At 41.2% G+C, this 14415-nt stretch overlaps 1 long non-coding RNA gene across 1 annotated transcript; it reads right to left on the bottom strand.

Moving 5' to 3' along the window:
* Positions 1-13122: 13122 nt before the first annotated feature.
* Positions 13123-14415, bottom strand: LOC112938660 (uncharacterized). The gene is made up of 2 exons (XR_003241840.2): positions 14159-14415; positions 13123-13935 (listed from the first exon to the last, which is right to left on the bottom strand). It is a non-coding gene; the product is annotated as an uncharacterized lncRNA (long non-coding RNA).

Genomic DNA, 14415 nt, shown 5'->3' with positions numbered 1-14415 from the left:
GGGATCTCTGCTTGCTATACTCGCTGATGCATGCTGCATATATATGCTGGACTACACTCTGCTAGGTTGCATTCTCCCAGAGAGAACATACCTTAGTGGCGAGAAAAAGATATTGACCAGTTGATATGACTCCGATACTTCAGTACTAGTACTCCTTCCCTCCGTCTCAAAATAAGTCAATCTCATACTATAATTTATTAAATTTAGATATACTTTAAGGGTGTGTTTAGTTCTTTGAATGTAAAGTTTCTAAAGTATACGGACGCACATTTGAAATATTAAACGTAGACTAAACAAAATAAATTAAAAATTCCACCTGTAAACTGCGAGATGAATTTATTAAGCCTAATTAATCCATCATTAACAAATATTTACTGTAATATCACATTATCAAATCATGACGTAATTAGGCTCAAAAGATTCGTCTCGTAATTTACATGCAAACTGTGTAATTGTTTTTTCCCCTACATTTAGTGCCCCATGCATATGTCCAAACTTTTGATGTGACGTTTTTGGCTAAAATTTTTTAGATCTAAATAAGGCCTATGTTCAGATTTGGTGTACTATGGGCCTGTTTGGCACAGCTCCAGCTCCAGCTCCACTCCTCTTGAAGCTGGAGCTCAGCCAAACAGTTTCAGCTCCACCAAAACTAGGAGTGGAGCTGGGTGGAGCTCTCTCACAAAATGAACTAGAGTTGTGAAGCTGTGTGTAGGCAGCTCCACAACTTCACTCCAGACCCAACTCCTGGAGCTAAATTTAAGAGTTGGAGCTGTACCTAATAGGCCTACAGTGATGTACCATATTATAGTACGAGGTTAGCTTATTTTACAACGGAAGGAGTATTAGGCTAGTAGCTAACGGCCGGAGCATCACTGCTGCAACACACATCTGCATGCATGCATGCAATGTATGCAATGAAATGATGATGATCATCGCATCGCCTCTACAGGAGATAAAGCTGCAGGTATTGGGGGCCATGCAATGGGAGGAGATGACGTCAACATATGTAGGCAATGTTGTCAGTGATCGGATTCGTGCAAGATATCCCAATGTTAGGGGTAAAAAAACATAGCAGCACACGTGGCGCAGATGTAGACGTGTCGATTGTATATATGCATCAAACCTTAGCCTGTGTGTACTGTACACTCTCTCCTGCCGGTTCTTTATCGCTCATAGATCGATGAAACTGAGTTTGTATAGCAATTATTTGAGAGTTGAAAAGTTGATTCCAAAGAGTTTTTTTTTTGAAAAATATCCTATAAAATAAATTTCTAAAAAGTCCTACCATGTAGGAGCTTGGAAATCCATATATAAGCTTTTTAGAGAATGCATGGGACCTAAGTAGTATATATGGATGATTCTGAATAATTAAGCAGTCTATGATTCGACTGTATTCATGCATATATACTTTATTTATAAAAAAACATGCATATATGGACCGACTATGCATATACTCCATATCGGTTTGACTATCTTTTTGTATAAACAATCATGATTATAACTGCCATCAACCAGTGTTTCTCTGATGCTGATCATCTAATTAATGACGGATAGCTTTTCCCCTAATGAATACTCCCTCAGGTTCTAAAAGACTATTATTTTAACTAGTTAAAGATAAATTAAGCAAGAGATTAAGAAATTATATATTATACCTTTCATTAATATGGATAGAAAACAAGAAGGGGGAGAAAATGAGAGGAGGAAGTACTATTGGTTAATTTGATGGTTAAATAAAAAGAAAAAAAATAAAATAGTATTTTTTTTGAAGTGAAAAAAATAAAATAGTATTTTTTTGAAGTGAAAAAAATAAAATAGTATTTAAGAGGTCTAATGGATCCTACTCTAAGAAGATTAGTGAGATAAAATCTGAAGCTAAAAAGACAGTGTGTTTGAATCTCCCGAAGATGAAGATAAGGATAAAAATTAAGTATTTCATTTAAAACGAAGTGGTAATAACATGTGATTAATTGAGTTTTAATTATTACAAACTTGAAAAATGGATTAATCTGATATTTTAGAACAACTTTCATATAGAAAGTTTTCACACGAAACGTACCATTTAGCAGTTTGAAAAGTGTGTCACGAGTATCCAAAAGTTTATCCAACTTTTGTTGTAGAAAAGAACAGGGCCAGTATTTTAGGTACGAATGTACTCCCTCCTTCCCTAAATGTTTGACACCGTTGACTTTTTTTAAATATGTTTGACCGTTCGTCTTATTCAAAAAATCTTGTGAAATGTGTAAAACTATATGTATACATAAAAGTATATTTAACAATAAATCAAATGATAGAAAAAAATTAATAATTACTTAAATTTTTTGAATAAGACGAACGGTCAAACATTTTTTAAAAAGTCAACGACGTCAAACATTTTGGGATGGAGGGAGTAGTATTCCCCTTCTTACCGCATACTCTACCTTGGTGCCCTAACTCATGATCTCTCTGCTGTGGAAAAACAAGAGCAGGGAGAACGAGGCTCACCTGCAGCTAGCTTGTTTGACAACGATTACTCTCTCCATTCTAAATTATAAGATATAAACACCCTTAAACTAAAGATTATATGTATAGTTAAAAAAACTCGGTTCTAGCATATATATAGTTTTCCTAAATGCTAGATCTTGAGAGTGTAGTTTTGAGTAATAATTTAGAGGAGAGGATGTGCTAATTAATTGCATGGATACATGCACGTCTTATAATATGAAACATGTTTAAAAAAAAATAGTTGTGTCCTATATTTTGAAATAGAGGGAGTACTAACTTGGAGGAAGAAGAAGCAACGTGGCCATATATTGGATCTTTATGTAATTAATAGGCTAGGAGATGTGACTAAATTAAGAGTCTCAGTCAAGTGAAAATCTGGCTTCTCGGTTCTAGCATTTAGCAAAACTATAATGTGCAATCTCAAAACAATACCCTTTCCTCCTCATTTTGAAGTAAGCATGTGCAACATGTTATATGCTGGGAGCATCTTCTAGTCATTCCTTGTTGGAAACTGCAAATTTATTGAAATTAATCATGAAGCAACATTTCACCTCATAGCCTACTTTTGGCATATCATACAGCTATGTCTGATAGTCACATGAGTGAAATGTGTGTTGGCACTGACAACCAATGGCCCTAACTTAGCAGGGATAACCAAAACAGTGCAGGATAACTGAGAAAGAGCATGAAAAATCACACTTTTGTGCAGTGGCTTTTTGCTGGGCATTGGTAAAAAAAGGAGAATTGCTCTAAGCAAGGGTAAAAAGATTATTTAAAAAATTGCACAAGATCCAACAAGTGCATCCAAGTGCTGATGCATGAGAGTTTGTGGCTTTACTTTGTGTGGGAGAAAAGCTGGGACCAAAGGGGAATGGAGCATGTCAGGGCAGAGGCACAGGCTGCCCACCATGTTCATTTGTATGCATGCATGCATCATCAACAATGCATGCATATATCCATGTAAGCTCTACCTAGGCCATCAGCTTTTTTTGGTCCTTGTGCTCTCCACTAACTGCATGCTACTGATCTCTACTGGTACAACAATTCTACTCATAATATACTCATGTTATACATCTCATCAGTGTTACTAATGTTTTGCATTTTGGTATGAGCTGGGAACAAAGACCCCCTCCTTTTGGGCAATGATTTATGCATCATGGTCTCCCACTATTGGCCAGCAGCAGCCCAATGGAAGAGAAAGAAAGAGAGAAAATAGCCTTTGGTCACCATACATGACATGATCAGCCTCAAGACAAAAGGGTGTCTTGCCCACTTCCATCTTGGACTGTTCCTTTCCCTTTATCTTCACCTTAGCCCCTTTGCTTTTGCCCTTTCATGCTCCAAAGCCACTACTTTTGGCACATCACAGCAGTAAAAATTGTTGTGTAGATTCATGCTTGGGTGATGAGTTGTCAACCTTTGGAGGCATCAATGGAAAATGTCATAGCTATGTGAGTCGCTGACCTATAGCTTACACTGTCGAGTCTAGCCTAGCTTTTGTGGCTTTGGGTGTGCTGTGGGCTCTTGGAATCTTAAAGGCAGCATTAATTATACTTGTGATACAAGATTTTCAGATGGAATTGCAGGAGTAGTTGTTTAGTAATATTCTTTTTCCTATATAACACTCTTTGACTTTTTAAGATACTTTTAACTATTCATTTTATTTTTTTAAAAAAATATGTAGTTATCATTTATTTTGTTAAGGCTTGATTTATCACTAAAGGTTCTTTAATCATGACTTATATTTTTTTATGTTTGCACAAAAGAATTGAATAAAACGAATGATTAAACATATTTCTAAAAGTCAACGGTATTATATATTAAAAACAGAGAGGGTATGAGTTTATTTATAAATTATTTTAACCAAACTCTCTTAATTATAATGTAGAAAAAATTGTATATCCCATAATTTGTTGTTTAATCTTTTGTTGCGAATTCATGCCATTTTATGCCCAATTATCAAAACATGTATGAAAATGTGAGTTTCTTTGTAAGGGTAGTTGGAAGATCTATGACTCTAAGAGTGCGGTGATTGTTTTTTATTATTAATTACAACCCATTATTGGAACAAACTATTTCTTTAAGTTGGTGTGATTAGGTTGAATTCTGGCATCAAGTCAGAGGATTGAAGTATATGTTGACGAAGAGAGAAGAAAGGTAAATTGATGATCAACATAAAGATGATGTAAAGAGCTAGAAGTGGACATTATTGGTTGATGAGATGAAAGTGAAGGAATTGGCAATGAGGGATATTAAGCGGAAATCTATGGCAAGACGTAGAAGGGAAAGCGAGACTTGGCTACGATGGACCATGCAGTGGCGAAGGGCGAGGGAAGGCATTGTCGCGTTGGACCGAGCGAGACCATTTGAAACTACGAGTAATATCCACATTGATCATTTGAAGAGTTCAAGATGAAGTGCCAAGGATCAAGAAGATGTGATTCAAAGTGGGCATGTATCAAGGCAAAGGTATAATTGATTTAGGACTAATGTGCTTAATGAGTTGTACGTGAATATATAGGCACTAGCATAAATCCTTACATCTATAAGAGGTCCAAATGAGTTGTTGCAAATTCACGTATTTGTAACGGGCATACTTGGTAGCAGTTAGAGATGGCTAAAACAATCTAGAACCGTTACTGGCTAATTAGGACTTATTTGTAATGGCTCCTCAACTTGAGCCACTTGTAATAGAGTCGGGAGCAGGAAAATTGGTACTACATCTCATGGATGCTTTTCATGCTGAAGTTCTTGCACTCAGAGCTGGAGTTGAAGCAGCTGCTAGGAGAGGCATGATGAGAGTTCAGTTTGAAACTGATTCCCTGACGCTGGTGCAAGGCTTGAAAAGTAGTAATGGATACAGACTTGCTGCAACTGGTGGTCTCTGTCTTGATATATTGCAGCCCTGTGTTATTTCTTTTAATGTTTTCAGCTTTCACTATTGTCCTCGCAACTGTAACAGAGTAGCTCATGCTCTAGCTGCACTCGGATGTAATAACTCCCAGACAACTGATGTCAGATGGGATGGTTCCCCTCCAGATGTGGAGGATTTGGTTGCCGGCGATTTAGCCGAGCCTGTGGTCTAATGGAATTAAATGTTCCGATCAAAAAAAATAAAAATAAACTTGAGCCACTGCAGATGTACCCCCTCATCTATAACGTTTTTAAATTAAGAGCTGTCACAAATATTAGCCCATCAACTATAACATTCTATTTCTCCAGCTGTTACACATGCTCTGCATATCTGTAACGGCTCGTAACGGGAGTCGCTAGATATTACCGTGTTGACTACCTAGTACCAAATGGCACACCTCCTCCACTTTCCAATATACGCACACCTTATTTAAAAAAAGAAAAAAAAGAATATATGATAGATTTTTGTTCCCAAAATAATCGATAAATATTTAGCAAAACCGATTTAATTAACGGCTATATATGATGTGTTTCCTTTGCCACAAACCATCTGATCCACCAGGGCCCTTTGTCATACAGAAAACAATCATATGGGCTCGAATCATCCAAAAACTCACGTAATTGTTTTATAAAGTTACAACATGTACGTGTTATTTTTACGGTGTATTTACGAAGTAGTTACAATGTAATTAATATGTTGCTTTTTTACATTGTAAGTTTTAGGTTTTAACGTTTAAATGAATAAATAATTTTAGATTAAGCCCTAAGGTCACACCGATAAACATGTACATGCAGGTCGTTAACATGACGGACGTATCAAGAGTTGATGAAAGAATATGTCAGACATTTTGGCATTTGACCTTTAATCACACCACCCAAAATCCGACTGAGATCCACGCAATATTTTGTCGTGTCGTATAGAGAGTCCCTAACACTATTTCCAACCCAAGACACTAAACATAGCTTCCATATACTCCACATCATCAAAAAAACTAGTACTAGACACTATTTTTCTAATGCAAACACCACTATTCCATACTTAAATTTAATGCTACTTATCTCACGTGATGTCTTGGATATTGTATAAAAACCAAGTCTCATGCAATACATGGTTTCTTTCTCTTTCCTCATTTATTCACTTGCCACATCATTTTTCATTCTAGGTGACAGCTTATTTAATGCTATGGACACCATTCTATTTATTGGATTGGGAATGGCCTAATAATTAAATCATGTCGCTACTAGTAATATAATCCGACGGAAGCAAATTCGACTACTTTCAGGTAAAAAAACTGTCGCGGATGTTTAGCAAACCCGATAGTTTAAATTAAGTTGTCTAAATAATGTAGTAGATTATTTTTTTTAAAAAATGCAGTTTTAAAGTATGGACCAAATAAACCTTCCAATATAATAATCAGGTGAATAATCTGAAAATTAAGAACATGCTGGAGATACATCAACGGTGAATATATAATCTGAAAATAGCATGCATATGCTGTAGATAAACCATTCTGATTGCTAAAAATTGAAGTATAATGTGAAAGGAATGCTTTGAAACAACTCTTGCCTCCATAATTAAACATGTCCATAAGGTCAACATACAATGCAGGACTTACCAAAAGCAAGAGAAATATGGGAGAAATACAAATTAAGTAAATACTTGTGAATTGAACCTATAGATTGCACAGCGGAGTAAACAGATGGTAGCAATATATATATATATATATATATATATATATATATATATATATATATATATATATATATATATATATATATATATATATATATATATATATATATATATATATATATATATATATATATATATATATATATATATAGGACACTCATATGGGGCACCATGGTGCCCGGGCCCCATGGTATCTAATGCACAAAATCACTCAAATTTTTCAAAATTTTCAAATTGTGAGTATATACCTAGTTATAATAATTTGATTCATACCTATACATCAACAAAACAACTCAAATTTAACTTTATTTCACAATACATGATTACATACCTAACTAATTATATGTATGGATGCTATATACCTAGAATCAAAATCTAACAAAAACAAGTTCAAATTCAGTTCAAACTTGCTTTAAACTAGTTAGTAAAGTAGTTAATGTTAATACCTAGGTAATTGAAAAAGTTTCATACTCATTTGAATTGGGTATATACTCAATTTCAACAATGGTGCCCGGGCACCATGGAGCACCAAACAAATTTACTATATATATATATATATATATATATATATATATATATATATATATATATATATATATATATATATATATATATATATCCGAAACAGAAGGTAGTAACAAACAACAATCAAACACGTGCGTGAGGAAAAAAAAACCCCGGGCCGGGCTTATTTGGGATTAGCCGGCCCAACATGAATGATCTGCACTGACGGATCGGAGGCCCATGTTTCAGCTTAGTTGCTCTTGGAAATTTTTTTATTTATAATTTTTTTTATTAAAAGTTTTACAAAAATAATTTTCCATTTTGAAAATTGACGGAAGTAGTCGCCTACCGCCCTCTGGGTAAAAATCGCCCTCTCAGAGGGCGGCGAAAATGACGTGGCAGACGGCCGTTCGCTCTCGGGCGACGGCCGTCAACGAAATTTGCAGGCGGCCCCCTTGCCGCCCTCCGCTAGGGCGATTTTATACTGTGCGGGGGGCCGCCTGCAAATGGGCGGCGAGGGGGGCATGGAATTTTGCAGGCGGCCCCCTTGCCGCCCTCCGCTAGGGCGATTTTGTACTGTGGGGGGGCCGCCTGCAAATGGGCGGCGAGGGGGCATGGAATTTTGCAGGCGGCCCCCTTGCCGCCCTGGGGGAGGGCGATTTTTGCCTCCCCCCTATAAAGCCCAGTCCCTCATCTGTGAAATTTCATTATATTCACTAAAAATCCAAAAAAAACGAAAGAGAGAGAGGGGAGGGCAGCAGAAGGGGAGCGGCGAAGCCCTGCTGGTTCGCTCAATTCATCACAGGTATGCTCCCATACATCTTTTGCATTTGTACTAATATGTTATGTTTGAGTATATATGTTGCGTTTTAGTTTTAGTTCCATATATTTTAGCACATCTATAGCACACAGCACATATGTGTAGATCCAGAGCATAGAATATAATAGTATGAATTGAGACATAGACAGTAGTGTTAATTGTAAGATGTAGTTTAGTTTGATCTGGAGAATGTAACGTAATTTTAGAAATTTAGAGAACAATATTGTAGAGAATGTAACTTAGGGCGTAGTACAGAAATGCGAGGTTAATGCGAGGATTTAGAATAGACCAAGAAGTCTACACAATGTCAGTGTCAGTTGTAGTGAGTCGTGCAACAGAAGGTTATTTTTGGGAACTAATGCCGATGGACAGCACTGATGCTTGGAGACGGTATGTGGAAATGGCTTTTGAACGGTCATGGCCCCTCGTTATATTTGTGTCGGTACAAGAGAAAGATATAAATGTTTCAATGCAAACCGAAGATGTAGAGGGTCCTATCAATGCAGGGGATGTTGTTGGACCATCGATGCAAAATGAGGAAAATCAACCAAGGGAGGAGCAGGCTATGGGCATGGCGGATGAGGGGGAGAGAGTCGGTATAATTGTTGATGAAATGGAGAGGGAAGATTCGGATAATGAGGAAGTGGACGACGACGCATCATTCGATGAGGAAGGTGATGTAATGGCCACTGATTGGGCAAATGAGGACTTCTCTGGACTTGTTATATCCTGGGAGTATAAGGAGAACGAGGTAATTGAGGGTGCAAGGTATGCTCATAAGGATGAGATGAAGGAGGCGGTGAAGCATTGGGCAGTTTCCTTGCAGAGAGAGTTTAGGGTGGTCAAGTCAACAAATTATGTGTATGAAGTGAGGTGCATGAAGGAAGATTGTCCGTGGCGTGTCCATGCATATAAGGGTAAATGGAATGATTATTGGAAAGTTAGCATTGTGACCGAGCACAAGTGCTACTTACAAGGGGTGGAGAAGTATCACCGAAACATCACTTCAGCTTTTGTGGCAAGTGAGATGTACAGCAGTGTTGTTGGTAACATTGGCTTTGAACCAAAATCAATTATTAGGCACATCGAGAACAAATTCAAGTACACCATAAGCTATGCAAAGGCCTGGAGAGCCAAACAAAAGATCATTGAGATGAGGTATGGCACATTTGAAGCTTCTTATGATAATTTGCCTCGTTTGTTAGCCACCATTGCCCAGAGGAATAATAATACGTACTATGACCTACATACATTTACATCGGTTGATGATCGAACAAAGAGTGTGCTGCAAAGAGCCTTTTTCTCATTGGGTGCTTGCATCAATGCTTTTGTGCATTGTCGACCTGTTCTATGCATAGATGGAACTTTTATGACAGGTAAATACCGAGGTCAGATATTGACAGCAATTGGGTGTGATGGGAACAACCAGGTTCTACCTATGGCTTTTGCATTTGTAGAGAGTGAGAACACTGAAAGCTGGTACTGGTTCCTAGAGAGAGTGCACATTGCAGTGGTGCGTATGAGGCCCAACGTTTGCCTTATACATGATCGTCATGCGGGTATGTTGCGGGCTATTGACTACTTGCAGAACGGTTGGGATGAGAAGGGACTTCCAGCTAAGTGGCCTGATGTTCGGAGTCGGTGGTGCATGCGTCACATGGGTGCAAATTTCTACAAGCAATTCAAGAACAAGCATCTTATGGAGCTCTTTAAGAGGCTCTGTGCACAGAACCAAGAGAAGAAATTTAATGAGTTGTGGGACAAGTTGGATGAGTTGACAACGAAGCAAACAGATGAGCAATCTCGCAGACCACTAGTTGAAGGTGACGAGCCTCCCATACCTCTTGGTGCATTACATGATGACCCACCAACAATGAGAAGGAGGTCAGGGTCGTCCATCAGAAATTTCACTCAGTGGATTGAGAATGAGCCTAAGGAGAAGTGGTCTCTATTGTTCGACACCGATGGATCTCGGTATGGCATAATGACAACCAATTTGGCAGAGGTGTACAACTGGGTAATGCGAGGAGTTCGGGTACTTCCATTGGTTGCTATTGTTGAATTCATCCTTCACGGCACGCAAGCATACTTTAGGGATCGATACAAGAAAATTGGTCCGTCCATGGCCGATAACAACATAGTGTTTGGCAACGTAGTGACAAAGTACATGGAAGATAAAATCAAAAAGGCACGGAGACATCGAGTTGTTGCTCAAGGCACACAAGTGCATCGGTATGAAATAATGTGTGTTGATAGGAGCAGGCGTGGTATCTATTGCAAGCAAGCCGTGCAGGAATGTGTCTTGAAGGCGGATGGTGGATGTACCTGCAGTTGTATGAAGCCGAAGCTTCATCACCTTCCTTGCTCACACGTTCTTGCTGCTGCCGGTGATTGTGGCATATCTCCCAATGTGTACGTCTCAAATTATTTCAGGAAAGAAGCAATCTTTCATACATGGAGTGAGGAGATATATGGGTTCGGGATCTCAGGATCTTACACAACGCTGAGTGCCCAAGTTTTTTATATTCCAGATCCATCTAAGTTAAGGGTGAAAAAGGGTCGACGCCAAACTAGACGCATCAGAAATGATATGGATGAGTCAGAAGCAGGTGGGAGGACTTTACGCTGCAGCAAGTGTGATCTGCGCGGCCATACTTACAAGAAATGCCCGAAGAATGCATAAGTTCCAAGCGGCGCAGATGCTAGTCCATCTGGACAGGCAAGTGATGGTAGGCGACCACCTGGTGAAGGAACAACAAGCAGGCGCGCAAGGCCAATGCGTCGTCGCGCAGCAGGCGATTCCATGGTGTAACAATGCTTTCGATTTAGGAAATAAAATGTTGTTGTGATGTAATGAGTGTTCGGACTAAATACTTCTATCGTGTAATTTCAATTCAATGTTGTTGTAATGAGTACCTCCGACTATTGTTGTACTATTGCCTTCGAGCGCCCCTAGCTTCGGAGCAGTGCGACCTATAGCACCGGTTTCGCACGGTACAGTTCAGCCCAGCTATTAGTTCATTTTTGTTTCAGCTTTTGCACGAATATGTCACCATGTTTTAACTGCACGTTTCCTCATCGCAGGACCTCGTCTGCCTTCGAGCGCGTTCGCAGGCACGACCGGCGCTTCCGCGAGCTCCGCAGGGGCGTTCGCCACCTCTTCGGGCGCGTTCGCCAGCTCTTCATCTCACGGAGCGCCGATCCCTCGCCCACACGGTACTTTACTTTTTATTACTACTGTTAAATACTTGTACGAAACTGATGGTCCTTGTCCAGCAGGATTTGCAGCCGGGATCTTCGGTACTGGGGCCTCTTCGTCTCACGCCGGTAGGACTGGTCCTACTAGCCAGTTCTACGACGACGACTTGCACGGTGCACACCACCACGACGTACTAGGCTCCTCTCAGCTTGGAGGAGCTCCAGAGGCGCACACTCAGGAGCAGCCAGAGGTCACACCTGTACAGGCAGGACGGGTTGGCCGTGCCGTACCCCCGGACCGACTCACGTACTCCCAGGGGCACATTAGGGCGCAGGGTAGGAGGGACAGGGGTAAGAGGCCTCGTCAGTAGTGTTCTACCTCTTCAGTCCTTATGTGACCGTTTCTTTTGGCTTACAAACTTGTAAAGCAGTACTACTTTTACTATTACTACTGCAGTACTACTTGTGTTTGTCTCGTCTACATAGTTCTTTTCATTCATATAGTGCTAGAACAACTTATGCTCACGACAACACACTTTCGGCGCTTCACGGTAGTGTCAGATCCAGTAGCGTGCACAGTCCACAACAGCACACATGAAAAGCGGCAGCTCGAGTTATCACTATCAACTTTCGGCGCTGCCTGTTGACATAAAGTGAATCACGCCCACGCGTGATCGTCTTGTCACATCTAATGAATAATGTATCTCATTGAGTTCACATATATTGCAGTGAAAACGACGCTATATAATTGACAATCTGAAGGCAACCTCTTCATATCTTCTTTCCCACTAGCACACCACACACGAAAATGGAAGCCTATTCATTGGTAATACGTAATCTAGATTTGAGATTATGTAGAACATTCTTCACTACAATTTTACATTTTGGCAGCAAACCAAATATGATCAAATGCAATTTTACCTTACCAAATATTTGGTAGTGCCAAAACTTGCTTATATTTTGGCACTAACAAAATATTTGTACGGTAATAATCCAAATATGCCCTAAAAAATAATAAAATTGTATTTTACCAGTCTTGGAGATTTTAATCTTGTATAGTTTTCAATATAAAAAGATTTGATAACTATTGATATTTATAAAAAATATAGAGCACAGTATAAAATCGCCCTCCCCCAGGGCGGCAAGGGGGCCGCCTGCAAAATTCCATGCCCCCTCGCCGCCCATTTGCAGGCGGCCCCCCCCACAGTACAAAATCGCCCTAGCGGAGGGCGGCAAGGGGGCCGCCTGCAAAATTCCATGCCCCCCCTCGCCGCCCATTTGCAGGCGGCCCCCCGCACAGTATAAAATCGCCCTAGCGGAGGGCGGTAAGGGGGCCGCCTGCAAATTTCGTTGACGGCCGTCGCCCGAGAGCGAACGGCCGTCTGTCACGTCATTTTCGCCGCCCTCTGAGAGGGCGATTTTTACAAATCGCCCTCCCAGAGGGCGGTAGGCGACTACTTCCGTCAATTTTCAAAATGGAAAATTATTTTTGTAAAACTTTTAATAAAAAAAATTATAAATAAAAAAAATTCGTTGCTCTTGCATATCAACAGCTCAACGATAAAAAGGAAAAAGTACACCGAAAGTCCCTCGACTTGTCATCGGGATAAAAATTGTCCTCAAACCGCAAAACCACGATTCCCCGACGACCTCCTCTCGTCGGGGAGCGTGTTGATATACAAGATTCTTTAACTATACAAAACCGATCACCCGAGATTGTTCGGTGGTTTTCACCCTGGTTTTGGTCTACGTGACGGCTTGAGTCAGCATGAGACCCACGTTGGTCCCATATGTCAGGATGTCACGTCAGCCAGTCTCTCCCTTCCTCTCCTTTCCTCCTCTCTCTCTCTCTCCTCTCTCTGGACTGGGCAGGCCGGCTGGCGATGCGGTAGCGGCGACGCGGCGGCGGAGACACAGGAGAAGGGGAGGGCGGCAGCAGGGCAAGGCGGCATTGGCGGGCGAGCGCGGTGGTGGAGAGGCGGCGGCGTCGACGGCGGCTGCGAGGCGGGAGGGGATGCCGGCACCGACCTAGAATCGGAAGCCGAAGGCGACGCCGCCCCTAGGGCCCTCCACGCCGGCGCACGAGGGGCTCGCCGCGGTCCTCGCAGCGTCCAAGGCCGCATCCGGTGGTTCCCCGGCCATCCCGCCTCCAGCAACGGCGCCACGCTTTCCGCAGCCAAGGGCTACGACGGCGAGGACCGCGTCAACGCACTCCCCGATGACCTCCTCTCGGCAAGCTCGGACCGGTGCACGACGCGGAAGGGGTCCGGGTGACCGGCGAGGGCGCGGCCGACGGCAGTTGATCCTAACAAACTGACCACAAGCTCTGCAAAACGCAAGGAACACTTAAACCAAAGATCACAGAACAAAAAATAAAAAGAGGGGGAGAAGAATTATCCTTCTTCGCTGCTAAGAAATATGGTGCTAAATAAACTAAACGAATTTCCCAAATCTATCTTGTACCTTTTTTCCTCATATATGATCTTTGAAATTCACAAATGAGATCAGTGCGATTTAAGAATTTTCAACTGTAAAAGAATCGGACTTACCAGACGGAGCAGGGACACAGAGCCGGATGGCAAATGCAAGAAGAAAGTGCCATCGAGCCATAGCTGAGCGGAGGCGGCGGTATCCCCGCTGCGGGGCTCTGGGGTCGTGGGCGCAGAGGCGTACCGATGGAGACGGTCTGAAGAAGACAAAGGCAGCGAGTTAGGTGATCTTTCTCGTCACCGCCTCTGATCTCGTGGCAATGGCGGAACAAGAATCGGACACAGCAGAGCGCAGGCACAGCACGCCGTGGGAGAGA

Source organism: Oryza sativa, chromosome 4 (assembly GCF_034140825.1).
Source record: "Oryza sativa Japonica Group chromosome 4, ASM3414082v1".
Taxonomy (NCBI): domain Eukaryota; kingdom Viridiplantae; phylum Streptophyta; class Magnoliopsida; order Poales; family Poaceae; genus Oryza; species Oryza sativa.
The sequence above is the reverse complement of the archived record's forward strand: the minus strand, read 5'-3'. Positions and strand labels throughout refer to the sequence as shown.